Here is a 16,250-nt window from a genome sequence, read left to right as displayed (position 1 = left end):
TAAGAGTATGCAACTGTCACTGAAGTATTTTCTGAGTTCCTAGTATGTGGGAGTAGGGAGTGAGGGGTAGAAATGAGGACTCAAGAGTCTCTCCTTAGTGAGGAAACACTTGGGAATAAATAGTGGTGGTGATGGCTGCAAAACATGGTGAATAGAATTAATGTCACCAAATTGTACACTTTTGCATGATAAAAATGGCAAATTAGAACTGGACATGGAACAACAGACGGGTTCCAAATAGGAAAAGGAGTACGTCAAGGCTGTATATTGTCATCCAGCTTATTTAACTTATATGCAGAGTACATCATGAGAAACGCTGGGCTGGAGGAAGCACAAGCTGGAATCAAGATTACTGGGAGAAATATCAATAACCTCAGATAGGCAGATGACACCACCCTTATGGCAGAAAGTGAAGAAGAACTAAAGAGCCTCTTGATGAAAGTGAAAGAAGAGAGTGAAAACATTGGCTTAAAACTCAACATTCAGAAAATGAAGATCATGGCATCCGGTCCCATCACTTCATGGCAAATACAGGGGGAAACAGTAGAAACAGTGTCAGACTTTATTTTTCTGGGCTCGAAAATCACTGCAGATGGTGACTGCAGCCATGAAATTAAAAGACATTTACTCCTTGGAAGGGAAGTTATGACCAACCTAGACAGCATATTAAAAAGCAGAGACATTACTTTGCCAACAAAGGTCCGTCTAGTCAAAGCTATGGTTTTTCCAGAAGTCATGTATGGATGTGAGAGTTGGACTATAAAGAAAGCTGAGCGCCAAAGAATTGATGCTTTTGAACTGCAGTGTTGGAGAAGACTCTTGAGAGTCTCTTGGACTACAAGGAGATCCAACCTGTCAATCCCAAAGGAGATCAGTCCTGGGTGTTCATTGGTAGGACTGATGTTGAAGCTGAAACTCCAATACTTTGGCCACCTGATGCAAAGAGCTGATTCATTTGAAAAGACCCTGATGCTGGGAAAGATTGAGGGCAGGAGGAGAAGGGGACGACAGAGGATGAGATGGTTGGATGGCATCACAGACTCAATGGACATGGGTTTGGGTAAACTCCAGGAGTTGGTGATGGACAGGGAGGCCTGGAGTGCTGCAGTCCATGAGGTCACAAAGAGTTGGACACAACTGAGTGACTGAACTGAACTGAACTGATGCTATATGTATTTTAAAGTGGAAGTCACTCAGTTGTGTCCGACTCTTTGTGACACCATGGACTATATAGTCCATGGAATTCTCCAGGCCAGAATACTGGAGTGGGTAGCCGTTCCCTTCTCCAGGAGATCTTCCCAAACCCAGGGATCCAACCCAGGTCTCCCTCATTACAGGTGGATTCTTGAGCCACCAGGGAAGCCCAATATATATTTTACCTCAATTTAAAAACAAAACAAAAAACACTGGGAGAGGAAAGAGAACAGGGTATTTCTAGAAACTCCAGCAGCAGGAATCATGACTTCTCTGTCCATAACCCCAACATTTGTGTGACTCAGGGTCACGATTTAAAAACAAAACACACAAACACAAATAAACAAGCAAATGAACAGAAACAACTTGGGAATAAAAACTTCTGACCTTTACTCCCCAAAGAACCAGGTGGGGCATTTAGAAAAAGCATAAATATAAACAAATAGAAACGACCACGATGACCTGATAATGACCACGACCATCCAGCGGAGCCATTTAAGACCTGCGAGTCCTTTCTCACTTGACAGGATAATGACTCAAATCCACTGAGAGCCCCTTGAAGCTGTGCTACCTATGGCGGTCAGCAAAGCATCTCGTATAAAGCACAGTGTAACTGAATCCATGTAGGAAGCCCAGGAAAACAGGAAGCGGTCAGAGGCTGTGAGCCAGCTGCAGGGTTCAGGGCAGAAATTCTTAAGAGAAACTAAGATAGTTAACCAAAGAGGGTGATTCTTTCCAGCCATTTCATGCTCAGAGTGTACTAGCTATGCCTAGAGTTTATTCTGACTCATTTTCAAGACTTGCTAACGGACACTGTCATCCTTTAGCAAACGAATGCAATTTGTTTTAGGCTCATTGGCCAAAGGCTAAACACTGGGGCGAGGTGTTGTGTCCATTCAAGGGCTGGGTGCTTACACGAGTGCCCAGAGGAGCCGCCTGGCGGCTGGTGACGCGTCTGCATTTCCACATCCTTGCTGGCGCTCAGCTACTTCTGCTCATGGCTCATTTAGTTTCCCTCTCACTGGGCTGGTGGGCCTCGTGCATGGGGTACCCCGGGGAGCGCTCTGTGCCGAATCACACCCCACCCCTCAGGCTGTGCAACCTTGGGGAAGTGAACGAACACCTCTGCATTTCTTTTCTTCACTGAGGTCTGTGGATGGGGGACTTAGAGGGCTCAGTGTTTGCAAATGGCTCGGGTCTTAGAGTGTGCGTGCATGCTCAGGCGCATAGTCATGTCCGACTCTTTGCAACCCTATGAACTGTAGCCCGCCAGGCTCCTCTGTCCAGGGGATTTTTCCAGGCAAGTATACTGGAATGGTTGCCATCTCCTTCTCCGGGGATCTTTTCAACCCATGGATCAAACCCACATCTCCTGCACTGGCGGGTGGATTCTTTACCACGGCACCAGCTGGGAAGCCCCTGGGTCCTGCCACCTGCTCAATAACTGGCAGGTGTTATCCAGAGTAGGATAAAGATACAAAAGATGGGCTTCCCTGGTGGTCCAGTGATTAAGAATGTGCCTGCCAATGCAGGAGACATGGTCCTATCCCTGGTCTGGGAACTGAGTTCACACAGGCTGCAGAATAACTGAGCCCTTGCACCACAACTACTGAAGCCCATGTGCCAGAACTACTGAAGCCTGCCCGCCTAGAGACTTCACACCACATCGAGAGAGGCCATCGCAGTGAGAGGCCCGTGTATTACAAGCAGAGTGTAGCCCCTGCAACTAGAGAACACCCACGTGCAACGACGAAGAACCAGCGCAGACAAAATTAATTAATTAATATAAATAGACAAGATGATGGCCTCTGCCCTCTTCTCTGCTATTTATTTCCAAGGAGATTCTGAAGGATCTCCTTAGCATGCATTGAGCAGAGGACAGTTCAGAAGACCAGTGTTCATGAAAGCTCAGCTGGGGTTGAAGCTCAGAGAAAAGCAGAATATCCTGTAATTTCGCTCTTCGATTTTACTGGGGCTCAGAATCCCCATCACTGACGCTGAGTGGAGGGAACTTTCTAATTTCCCAAGATGGAAAGAGCGGCCTGGTGAGGTTCGTCCTCTGGTTTTGAGACTAACAGTGCTGCAGGGCAGGGCGCCAGCCCAGGGCCGCAGCTCGCCCCTGCACCCATCCGGGCGGGCATCACATGATGGTCACGTGCCCTGGGAGGGCTGCCCTCTTCGAAGGTTGTGTGCTGGTGTGGAACAAATTACTGCAGATGCACTGGCTTCAACAGCCATTATCTCACAGTGCCAGGGGTCAGAACTCCCTGTGGGCTAAGTTGGGTCTTCTGTTTGAGGTCTCAGCAGGCCTTGGTCCAGGAGTTGGCCAAGGTGAGTTCTGATATGGAGGTTCTGGACTTCCAGGCTCATCTGGGCAGAAGCCAATTCTTTGCAATTGTAGGTCTGAGGTCTCCCTTTCCTGCTGCCAGTTGGGGTCTCCTCTCTGATCTTACGGGCCACCTGCATTCCTTCTCATCAAATTCATCATCAAGTCCTTCTGATGCGTCACACCCTCCCTTCCTTCTGCCATGAGCCAGAGAAAATCCTCTCCTTTTCCTGGGCTCTGGGGATGACACGAGGCCTGCTTGGATAATCTCCCGAACTTAAGATCAATTAATTAGTATATTTGCAAAAGTCCCCCCTTTCCAGGTGGTGCAACACAATCACGTAATGATTATGTCTCAGTTCAGACGCCCATCCACACTCCAGCAGGAGCTTCCCAAGGACCCTCACTGATAGCCACAAACCTCTACCCCAAACTGGTTTTTCTGGATCCCACTTCCACTTTTATTCTTCTGTAAGCCCCAGAGAGAGAGAAAGGGGGTGGGGGGAGGCAGTCATCTTATAACTCTTTCCTTTGTTGGCCCTCCTGCTGTTCTGAGTATTAGCGACAAGAAGAAAGACTCAGCTTAGTAAAGGGGTGGCTGGAAGCTCAAAAGCATGAAAAACCAACCTGAACCAGGTCTTGCAAGAATGAAGTGGCTCTTTCAGGATTCCCTTCTCTGCAATCCACCGAGTGACACTTTCTATTAACAGGCATGACCTTATTCTAAGCCCAGGATGTCGTCTGATTCCAAGCTCATTTGTTCCCTGGATTCAGTGTAGCAACCCAGAACACAAGAGCTCAAGAACTGAATGATGCTTTTCCTCCCCAAACAGTCCATAAAATCACCTAAACAGCCCTTCATATTAACATAATTCCTCTGGTTTATCCTAAAAAGATGAGGCTTTCTTTCTGGCGAGAGTAGCATGGCCTTGAGCATCAAGTATGGGACTGGAATTTCCCACACCCGTGTCATAACCCTAAGCAAGGAAATATGAAATTGTTCAATATCCAATCTCAGAGGGCAGCAAGCTACAGCTCAGGGGCCAAGTCCACCCCTCTGCCTGTGTATGTAAATAAAGTTCTACTGGCCAAGAGCCAGGCCTATTCAATTACAAGTTGCAAACAAGGAAGACAGAGCTCACAAAGCTGAAAATACGGCCTGTTATGTAAACAAATGATATTCAAGGAGAAAAGATATAATTACCTTCTCTGATCTCTAACAACAGTTTCCACTCCATTCCCTCTGTAAACTAATTAATCCTTCCATACTTTCTAGTTAAAATCTGTTTACCTTTTACCATGAAGACCATTTGATCTGTTTATTCTTTTTATTGTTTATTCTTTCCTGGACAGAACAGTGAGCACCTCCACACCCTCAACTACAGTCGTCAAGCAACCCTGAGCATCCTTCTCATTGAAAGTCTTGACATGAGATAGGAAGACTGGGAGTCAAGCCTCAGTAGGTGCTGGGAGGTAGGTGAGCACAGGGGTTAGAGCAGAGACTCCAGGGATAAATGGACTGAGATGAAATCCAGACTGTGCAAGCCTTGAGCTGATTCCTTGTCCATGAAATGGATACAAGAGAATATCAACCTGCTACGTGGTAAAGCTGAAAAGATCTAAAATGTGGCAAGCGCCTGGAACAGTGGCTGGACTGCAGTGAGCTCATGGTGAGTGTCAGGAGGTCTGAAAATTACTCTCCAGTACTTCAACAGAGAGCGCTAGTTGAAGTGATATATTCCAAGTGCTACTATAGACGGTTGGTTACCAACCTTTAACCAGAAACCCATTCTGGAAGACGGCATAGGCTAAGCCTCACCTTGATCAAAAGCAGAAATTCTAGCATAATGTGCATGCTCAGTCACTCAGTCATGTCTGACTCTTTGCAGCCCCACGGACTGTAGCCCTCCAGGCTCCTCTGTCCAGAGGATTTTCCAGGCAAGAATACTAGAGCAGGTTGCCATTTTCTCCTCCAGGGGATCTTCCCGACCCAGGGATCAAACCCATGGATCTTGTGTCTCCTGCACTGGCAGGCAGGTTATGTTACCACTGAGCCACTTGGGAAACCCCATGAATGCAATAATTATTCATAATAGTTTTCTTTTGTGAAAGGTGTGCCTGCTTAATGAATAGTGAACAGAAATGGCCTGTCCTGGTGGAACTCGAGGCCATGCAAGGTAAGCCAATGAGCTACAACACTGTAGGGACTCTGCCCGCTCCTGTGTGAATACGGTGCCTGGTGCCAAGGTGCCCAGTACTGAGACATGGGACCCAAACCTTGGGCTTCTGCTCTGGTCTCAGGTCACTGGTTTGCAGGACTCTGGCTCCTGATGGTGACTATAAGCTCGTATGAATCTTGCCTCCGGATGATTCTCTCAACCCCTGAAACGACAGACGAGCAGTGCTTCCTGAAGTCTCAGAGCAGGCTGTGCGCACTGATTGTTGGTGAAAGTGTTTCTTCGTGATACCTGTGTGTGGAAGGCTTGGACCTGACACTTTCTTTCACTATAACCTGGTAGTGAAGTGCTGAGTAGCTACCTTTTATCCAATTTTAATGATGAAAAATTGATGGTATCTATTAAACAAAAAAGAACCTAGAACCTACTTTTGGTCCGTTCCCAATTGTACAGCTCTGTCCCATTCTTACAGAATGCTTGCTTATAAGGCATGATTATCTGCTTGGACTTCCCTGGTGGTTCAGACAGTAGAGAATCTGCCTGCAATACAGGAGACCCAGGTTTGATCCCTGGGTTGGGAAGATTCCCCTGGAGAAGGGAATGTCAACCCACTCCAGTATTCCTGCCTGGAGAATTCCATGGACGACTGAGTGACTAAAGCTTGCTTGCCCCCTTACAGAGTCCGGGCCTGGACTCCAGCTTCCATATCTGCAAAACGGGCTTAGAGAGGATGCTGATGGAGAGATGACACGTAGGGGTCCCCAGTCCTGCCCTGGAACCTCAGTGCGGGCCACGCAGAGCTGTCTTCTCCAGCTGCCCCCTAGGAAATCAACTTTCTAGTCACTTCTGAATTCTAATATTGACACATTATGTTAACAAATGCCCAATTAATGTCCCGCCTGAGATGACAAAGAATGACAGCGAAGGCTGCTTCCTGTCTCCCAGGAGATGTGCCGGGTGCTAGGTTGTCAACTGAATCTGGATGGGTTATGTCTGCTCAGCCCACCTCTGTCATTTTGGGTCCAGGGGTTGAAGGCATCAGAAGCAGACTCCTCTTCCCACACCATGCTCTGAGTCAGCACCTACAACACACTTCTTCCCAAGCGCCTGGGGAACGTCTCTGTCTCCTGACCCAGTGATGGCACACAGTGAAGCTGGGGAGAGCTGAAGGACCTGGGCACCTCCTCGACAACCAACAACCAGCATCAGAGACTTGCCTGGGGAGCCAGTGGCTAAGACTCCGCACTCCCAAAGCAGGGGGCCCAGGTTCGATCCCAGCTCGGAGAACTAGATCCCACGTGCCCCAACTAAAGATCCTGTGTGCTACAGCTAAGACCCAGTGCAGCCAAATAAATAAATAAAAACAAATAAATATATATATTTTTTTAAATAAAGAAGAACCAGCATGCTCCCTGCAGCAGTTTTTTAACCTCTGCTGTGGCCCCTCACCCCAGGGCGATGGCCCAAGACGCAGACGCACAGGGGATTATTCCATGTTGACTTGACAGCAGCCAGCAGTGAGAGAAACACCAGACACCAGGAAGACACTGACACGTGCAGCTGGAGGAAAGTGGGAGCTTGCTCATCCCATGCAGGGGCAAGAGAGTTGACACTGACAAGCAGCTCTTACAAGCACCGGATGGGCCAGGACTCATCTGTACACTCAGATACCCTCTACAGAGCACAGGTGGGAACCATGAGATCAGCCCTCGCCCGGGTACCCAGACAGTAGGTGCAGGGCCGAGAAGCCAAGTGACTGTCCATCCTTCTCCCTGCCCTGGGAGTGGAGAAGGTGGGGGTCGATGCCTGGATGGAGGCACCCCCATGCAGGACGCACGCCACAGGTGGGCGGAGCTGCCCGGCCTTACCACGGAGGCACCCTCTATACAGAACTTATCGTTGACTTTTAGAAGATACATAAGGGAAAATGTAGTTTCTACAGCCTGCCTTCCTTTTCTCATGCCATGTCATGTGTTAGTTGCTCAGTCGTGTCCGACTCTTTGCGACCCCCTGGACTGTAGCCCGCCAGGCTCCTCTGTCCATGGGATTCTCCAGGCAAGAACAGTGGAGTGGGGTGCCATTTCCTTCTCCAGGGGATCTTCCCAACACAGGGATCAAACCTGGGTCTTAAAAGAGCACAAAGTCTTTCTCAAAACTTTTCTACAACTGGCTAAAAGGAAATCCATGCACTTGGCTCAAGCTCCAGAAGCAACCATGGGCGAGGCAGCCCTGATGGAAGGGGACGTCCTGAGAGGCATGGAGCAAGAATGCACGCTGGGGCAGAGCCTTGAGAACAGCGGCAAACCTGCCTAGAGGAGCGCGTGGGGAAGGTCACGTCTCCAGCTTTCCTAGGAAACGTTGGTTTGCATGCTGCACTGTGAAGCAGCCACGCAGTCTGGTACTGGGTGCAGCTGGGGGCGCCACGCTTGGTGGGGGGCTGGGGTAAACTGGAGGGAGCCAGAGAACTCAAGGTTACGGCACAGCAGCTGCAGATGCCACCATTCTCCGCTTTACAGGAGAGCGTGGACAAGACGAGGGAGAAGGACGGGGAGAGGAGGCGGGACGCTGTGCCGCGGGGGTGACTGAACGCACCCTCTATATGTGCCCGTATTGGGCTGGATTATTCTTAAGATTCCTGGGGCTCTGATGGGGGTGATGACATCTGGGCATCCAGACTGTGACACAGTGATATCTGGGCACCCAGAATTCGTGACACAGGTTGTGAAGGACCCAAGGGGAAGCCCTCATCCAGGGCCCCATCTCCGCCCAGCCTTCTGCTCCCCATGCCCCCGCCCCAGGGGATGGGCAGGACACTGAAAAAGGCAGCCAAGGGTGGTGGGAGCCAGGGAAGGTCCTCAGAGAAGGGCGCAGAGCCTTTTGAAGAGTCCAGGGTATGAGCGAGGAGAAACACTGTCTCTCTCCTCCAGGCTGAGCCATCCCACTTGCCCGCTGTGTGAAGCAGCATCGCAAATTCACGACTGTGACACATCTAACTCCTTTTCTACATTGAGACGAAAAACATCTTTACGATGTTCAGAACAAAATCTACGAACATCAAATTAAGACAGGAGGAGGGGGCAGCCGTCCTGCTAGGTGCTGACTTATTCTCAAACACAAGCAGACCTCACCTTCCATACCAGACAGTTTATTCCAGAGAGTGGCAAACGTTTTCTATAAAAGGCCAGATAGTAAATAAGTTAGGCTTTGCTGGCCATCTGGTCTCTGTTGTAACTGATTGACGCTACTCTTGGGGCAAAACCCAAATGATTGTTTGTGGCTATGTGCTGATAAAACTTCATTTATGAACACCGGGACACTCAGGATTCATATAATATTTGTGTCGTGCTATTTTGACTTTTTGTTTTCAACCCTTTAAAAATGTGAAATGTGGGGCTTCCGTGGTGATCCAGTGGTAAGAATCCGCCAGGCAATGCAGGCGACTCAGGTTCAATCCCTGGTCAGGGAACTAAAACCCTATGTGCTGAGGGACAACTAAAGCCACACGCCACAGCTAAGGTCCCGGCAGCCAAATGAATAACAAAATAAAGCTTAAAACGTTTCTGTGTAACACAGGGAGCTCAACCCAGCGCTCTGTGACAGCCTAGAGCAGTGGGAGGGGGTTGAGGGGTAGGGGGAGGTTCAACAGGGAGCGGGCATATGTATACTTAGGCCCGATTCACGTTGTTGTATGGCAGAAGCCAACACAATACTGTAAAACAATTATTCTCCCATTCAAAATACATTTAAAAAAGAAAAGAAAATTATAAAGTGCTTAGAATCTTGCCCAGCTCAGCTCCAGGCCAGCGTAGACTAAATACCAGAGAAGTATTAGCTTAAAAAAAAAAAAAAAAAACAAGTAAAAACTATTTTATAGCTTGTAGGTCATCAGTTCAGTCGCTCAGTCATACCCGACTCTTTGCGACCCCCGTGGACTGCAGCACGCCAGGCCTCCCTGTCCATCACCAACTCCCGGAGTTCACTCAAACTCACGTCCGTCAAGTCCGTGATGCCATCCAATCATCTCATCCTCTGTCGTCCCCTTCTCCTCCCACCTTCAATCCTTCCCTTTCTTTGTAGGCCATAAAAACAAACAAAATGGACCCCTGCCCCCCAAAAGGTGGCGAGCAGATCTTGCCCATGGGTTGCGATTCGCCATCTTCTGGTTTAAACACTTAGATCTGTGTGGATTTTCCAATTACCCCCATTCTCTGAGCACCGCCATGGGATGGGACTGTGCTGATCAGGGAGCGGTGATGAATGGAGCTGGGGTGTGGGTGGAGCAGGAGGTTTCTAAGGTGACCAGGCCTGTGCCCAGCGCACCAGGAGGGCACAGGCACCGTGTTCCGCGGGAATGACAGCGAGGGGGCAGAGTGCCGAGACGGCGCCTCTAAGGGGCTGAGATGTTGGCTTCCGGCTCTGGGTCACTGCTGTCAGTGAGGTCACAGGTGGGATCTACCTTTGAAACCAGATCTGAGTCCAGGTACAAAAAGATCCTAGGGAATGGATGGAGAACGTGAGAAAGAGATTTCAGAATAAGGAGGAGAGAGGAGGGGGTGTGGAGGCCAAGCAGAGAGTCTAGGGAACTGCAGCCTTTCTGGGCAGAGGAAGATGAATCCTGGAGGGGAGAGAGGAGAGGAGGGGAGGGGAGAGGAGGGGAAGGCAGAGGCGGGGCCCGGCGCTGGGCTGACTCTCCTTGCAGCCCCAGCTGTACGGACTGCTCCATGAATATTTCTGAAGCAGACCAATGCCCAGAGGAGCAACAGGAGGCCAAATTTTAAACTGGGCTCTGCCGCCGGTCACACCACTGCTGCTCCAGCTCCTCCATCGCTCCCCCTCCAGCCTTTGGGCCCACCGCCCTCCCCTGGCCTGCTGCTCAGCCCATCTGCCTTGGGTCCACTTCTCAGCTTGCTCTCCAGGGGACAGCCCTGTTGCCCAGCCCTGACCTCATTCTGGACCTCCATCGGGTCCACGGTGTTGGATTTGATGCTATCACCCCTGACGCGCTCCCAGCCATACGGCCACACGCATGAGAGGGAGCCCTGGACGTCCTGTTCTTAACCAGCCACTCGCTGGCCGCATGGGCCCCGTGTGTGTGTCCACAGCCCCAGCCTGCCTAGCCAGCCTTCTGGAAAGGCTAGAAATAGATTAAAAGAAAAAACAAAAAAAGACTCCACATCTGTCTCTGCTTTCCCTGCCAGATTCCTTCTGTTTCTGTTTTTTTTCCAAATGACCCCTTTAACTCTTCCAGGCTCTCACCCTAATCATCTCTGCCTGTGCTAAAGAGGGAGGGGAGCGAGGGAGAGCTTGAGAGTCTGCAAGCTTAGGCCCCAGAGTCTTGTCCTCTGCAGACAGCCACTGGGACGAAGAGCGGGGAAGGAATCGTGAGCAGAGACTAGGGGCAGAAGTGCTCTAGGCCCTACCTTATTTACCCCCGAGTAAGAAGCCCAACAGGCAGAGTCCACTGCCTGTGAAATAAAAAGGATCAGGGCTCCATCACACAGGTTGACTTAAGATTAACGAGAACCGGGACTTCCCTAGCAGTCCAGGGGTTAAGACTTCACTTTCCAACGCAGGCCGGGCAGGTTCAGTGCGGGTTCAATCCCTGGTAGGGCAGCTAAGATCCTACCTGCCTTGGGCCAAAGAGGCCAAACAGAAAACAGAAAGCAACCGTAACAGATACAATGAAGACTTTAAAAATGGTCCACATCAAAAGAAAATCTCTAAAAAAGAAAAGATGCGAGATGAGTGGATAAGGGCAAACATCTTTTTTTTTTCTTTCCTTAAATTGTTTTAAAATTGAAATATAGTTGATTTACAATGTTGCATTAGGGCCGGCATCTGCCTGCCCCTTTACCTAGCCGTCCATGAGGCTCCCATGCAGGAAGCAAGCTGTGGAGTGAAGACTGAATTCTGCCTGCTTCAAAGCCCACGCTCCTCAGACACAGTTCATAAAACCACACAGACACATGCAGTCATGCTGAGCTCTGCTTCCAAAAGGCCTGGCAGGTCATGCGAGAGGCTACCTTCTCACATGACCGTGATGGACGGGAGGAGGTAGAATTCAGGATTTTCTTGTTCTATCTGAGTCTGCATATGTGTGTATGTGCACTCAGTCACGTCAGATTCTTTGGGATCCCATGAATTGTAGCCCACCAGGCTCCTCTGTCCATGGAATTTTCCAGGCAAGAATACTGGAGCAGATTGCCATTTCTTCCTCCAGGGGATCTTCCTGACCCAGGGACTGAACTCGCGTCTCCTGTGTCTCCTGCGCTAGCAGGCAGGTTCTTTACCACTGAGCCACCTTGGGTGCCTTGACACATGGCGTCTGGTCAATTGCGCTCACCAACACAAGGGCTCCATTGTCCGCATCTCTCCACCTTTCACCACCTGAACTCGGCCACGGCCATGGCCATAGAGGCATTTACTCTGATGTTAATGGGAGGCCACCGGGTAATCGGAAGCTAATGATCATCCACCTTCCTAATGCTAAGTGACTTATTACTCATAAGCACATGCAGAAAGAGCCCCGGGAAGCCCCCGCTGGCTGAACACTCACAAGTTAAGCTTCTTAATTGAAAATATAATCTGTATTGCAGAGATTAAAATATATTGGATTCATTTTGGCTCAATTCTTCCCCATTGTCCCACATACATTTTCTTTATGCTACACAATCAAATTAGTTCCCCTGCTACGGAAATTATTTCCACACAATAAATCAATTTTACGGTGAAGCTACGTCTGAATGTCCTATTTAAAGGGAAAGCAAATAAGGGCTGGAAACAATTTTCTTACTGATGCGATCGCTGTTTGCATCATGTGATTTTGGTGATCTCTGCTGGTTTTATCTCTTTTTTAATTCTTAGCTTTCTTGTCTTCCCCTTCATTGTCCTTGGGAAGGTTCGGTTTGGTGTGGTGGGAAGAAGCAGGTAAGAGCAAGTGGAGAGGGAAAACCTTGGTATTCTGGCTCTGATCCAGGGATGGCCCATTCCCACCCTCTCCAGAAGTTTCCCCAGACGCCGTGCCAGGAGTAACACAGCCCTCTAGGTGGCCCCTAGTCCCTCATCATACTCGTTTACTTTTTTCACACCACTTATTAGTTGCTGATGTTATACAATCTAGCTGTATGTTTGTCGGATTAACGGCTGAGCCCCCGTCAAAGAGAAGGCAAACCCCACGAAGGCAGGGGCTTGATCCCTCCTGTTAGGTGTTAGATCCCTCATGTCTACAGCAGAGCCTGGCACAAACCTAGACCAACAGTCCCGACCTTACAAAACGAGGCCCACATCAAGGCCAACGTGCAGGGAGCTTCACTCCTGCTGGAAGGGGGTGAGGCAGGGCAAGTGCTTATCAAAGGTGTCCTCAGGGCCCTAGCACGTTGAGGGACGTGTGAACTCGCAGGATGAGGCCCCACAGACCTTTCAGTGCCTCCTGGGCACAGGCCTTTGCACATGCTGTTCCCAGCCCCTAGAGGGTGCTCTTCCTGCCTGGACCCACCTGGTCAATTCCTTCCAGTTACTCAGCTCCCAGCCTTCCCAGGCCCACTGAACGCTCATAACCTGCTCTTATAGAACCATGAGCTTCTCCGTCAGAGTGCCCGAGTCCTGTTTATCATTAGACGCTCGCTTGTTTGGTGGTCTAAGCCAAGCCCAGGGTTCTCCTGTGGCCTCTCAGCTCCCTGACAGCAAGCTCCACACCTGACTTTGCTCACATGTACTCCCAGCATCAAGCACTCTATGCAACCCTAGTAGGCACTCAATAAACACTTGAATGGAGAAAGAATGAACCAAGGCTGCCACAAAAATGATCCTCAAGCTTATTTTTCATTTCAAATTCAAATGAGGCTGAATTTGCTAAATTGCAAATTTAGCAAATTGCAAATCAGGATCCATTTGATTCTCCATGTACATCTCCACATTAAGATGAAACAAGAGAAGGTTACTAACTGCTGGGCACAGACTGTACCCTAGATAGGCTGTGAGCTGCACAACAGACACTCTACCTGCCTTTAGAATAGGGGCTGATCATGACCCAAAGGCCACCAACTTCCTGGTCCTTTAGCATTGCTGAGGGAGAGCCCACAGGTGCTAGAACAGCAGCAAGTTGCCCTCGGAGGGACCACACTGTATCTCACAGCACAACAGCTGCTAGGGGCTCAAGCACCCCAAGGTGTCCAAGTAAGAACTCAGGAGACCGCCAGGAACACGCGGCACAGGAAGGGCACAAGCATTAGTGGCACGCACAGAATACACAGGCGTGTTCAGAAGTTTGAAAGACTGAATGTTGTCAGGTGTTCACTATCCCAACTCCCCGAACTCCATGAGATGGCCCTAGGACTTGTCACTGTCTTGAACTGCCAACCCAGGATGCTGTAGCCCAACCTAAGCCTTCAGAAAACGACCTTCTCTACACTGCATGTGTGTGTGCTAAGTCATTTTAGTCGTGTCCAACTCTTTGCGACCCTATGGACTACAGCCCGCCAGGCTCTCCTGTCTAAGAGATTCTCCAGGCAAGAATACTGGAGTGGGTTGCCATGTCCTGCTCCAGGGGATCTTCCCAACCCAGGGATCGAACCCATGTCTCATACATCTCCTGCACTGGCAGGCAGGTTCCTTACCACTAGCACCTGCCAGGAAGCCCCTTGTCAGTGTTACCACTGACTAAACTGGAACTAGAATCCAGAGTGCCTAACTCCGGACATTGGACATGGTGCGTGTTCTCAACAGATGACTGCCACTTTTGTGATTATAAATTAATTTAGGTGAGCAGAGCTGCAGTGGTCTGCATGAGCAGTAAGACCCCTGCACTCTGAGTTAGACATTTTAGAATTACCTGTATGAACAGGGCAGGCAAAAGAAGATAGAAAAATTTATACCATTTATTATATATCAAGTTTGAGGAAAACAACAACAGCAACACTGTTTTAATGCTGTTTTGTAAAAGCTCTAGTGGATTCAGCCTTTCTCTAGGTCTAATCAAACTCTGATGCACAGGATGAGCTGGAAGAGCAGGGCAACTCGGGATCCTGGAATCAGAACAGAGTGTGTGTCATTGCACCCGGGCCCACAGGCTTATACAAAAATACACCCCTAATGAGGTCACAGAGTTAAGATGGAAATGGCTGAAATGCATAGTGTGGGCCCAGAAAAACTGTCAGCAAAGTCTAAAAATAGCTTTACTAAGGTCTGTCAAATTGGGGGCAATAATTCAGGAAAATGATACAAGCGCGTATACAGACGCAGCAGCTCATTTGAGTACAAGGCAGCTTGGGGAACCAGGTTTGGGGTGAAATGTTTGATCATTTAAGAGGAGTTTCTTTATTCCATGCTGACACTTTTTTATGGCCTCAGGATTCGGGGGGGTGGTCTTTGTTCTCTACAGGGGTGGCTATTTCCAAGTTGACCTGCACAGATGCCTGCACATGCCTTGGGGGTGGGGTGGGGTCGGGAAGTGGGGCAGCCCCAGAGCTGGCAGCTGCCTGGGGAAAGCGAGGGATCCCTGTCTTGGGCCCTAGTCTGTGGTTGCCCCGTCCTTGGCGTCTGTTTTTTCTGCAGGAAAGCGCTGTTTTTCATAGACTCACACTCAGTTGTTGTCTTGTCAACACTGTCCTTTTGGGTTAAAGTCATACGTCTTTGCTAAAATAACCCATGGTCTGAAAAAACACACCCAAGAAATCACAAAAATAACAGTCCCAACACAGCACTTTAAGATGCGAAAAAGAGAGAAGCAGCAGTGCTTTTTGTTTTTAATGCTCTGTTCAAAATGAATCCAGATAAAAGCAAAACAGAATATGCATGGCTTTTTATACTATCTTCTAAACATGACTTCTGACTTCCAAAAAAAATTAATATTCCCTTCTATTTTTTCGCCAATGTTGTGGAATTTTCATAGTGAATAAATAAGAGTCCGTCCAGCTCTTTCCTCTGAAATTCTAAATAAAAGTAAGTATTCAAATGCTTGTTGGCTGAGAGGATGCATAAAACCTTGAAATTCAGCTGATGTGACTTCAGGGGCTGCCCTTATAAGGGATAAAGAAAACAGGGTTTGGTATTCACTTGCTAGGCTTGCCATAACAAAGTAAAACATCATAGACTGGGAGGCTTAAGACGGAAATGTACTCCCTCACAGTTCTGGAGGCCAGGAATCCAAGGTCACAGTGGCGGCAGGGCTAGTTTCTGGTTAGGCCTCTGTCCTTGGCTTGCAGATGGCCGCCTTCTCCGTGTCCACACGAGGTCCTTGCTCTGTGTGTGTCTGTGTTCTGATCCTCTCTTCTTACAAGACACTAGTCACATTGGATTAGTGAAGTGAAGTCGCTTAGTCGTGTCCGACTCTTTGTGATCCCATGGCCTGGTAGCCTAGCCGGCTTCTCCATCCACGGGCTTTTCCAGGCAAGAGTACTGGAGTGGGTTGCCATTTCCTTCTCCCTTAATGATCTCATTTTAACCTTAATTCTCTCTTTAAGGGCCGTGTCTCCAATACAGTCACATCCTGAGATCCTTGAGTGAGGACTTCAACACGTGAATTCTGGCAGAGACACAATTCTGTTGGGACTTTT

At 49.0% G+C, this 16,250-nt stretch overlaps 1 protein-coding gene across 2 annotated transcripts in view; it reads right to left on the bottom strand.

The window, feature by feature from the left end:
• Positions 1-16,250, bottom strand: part of DOCK1 (dedicator of cytokinesis 1) — a 560,513-nt gene that overhangs the window by 130,772 nt on the left and 413,491 nt on the right. The gene's annotated exons all lie outside the window — the stretch shown is intronic.

The sequence above is a fragment of the Bos javanicus genome, chromosome 26 (assembly GCF_032452875.1).
Source record: "Bos javanicus breed banteng chromosome 26, ARS-OSU_banteng_1.0, whole genome shotgun sequence".
Taxonomy (NCBI): domain Eukaryota; kingdom Metazoa; phylum Chordata; class Mammalia; order Artiodactyla; family Bovidae; genus Bos; species Bos javanicus.
The sequence above is the reverse complement of the archived record's forward strand: the minus strand, read 5'-3'. Positions and strand labels throughout refer to the sequence as shown.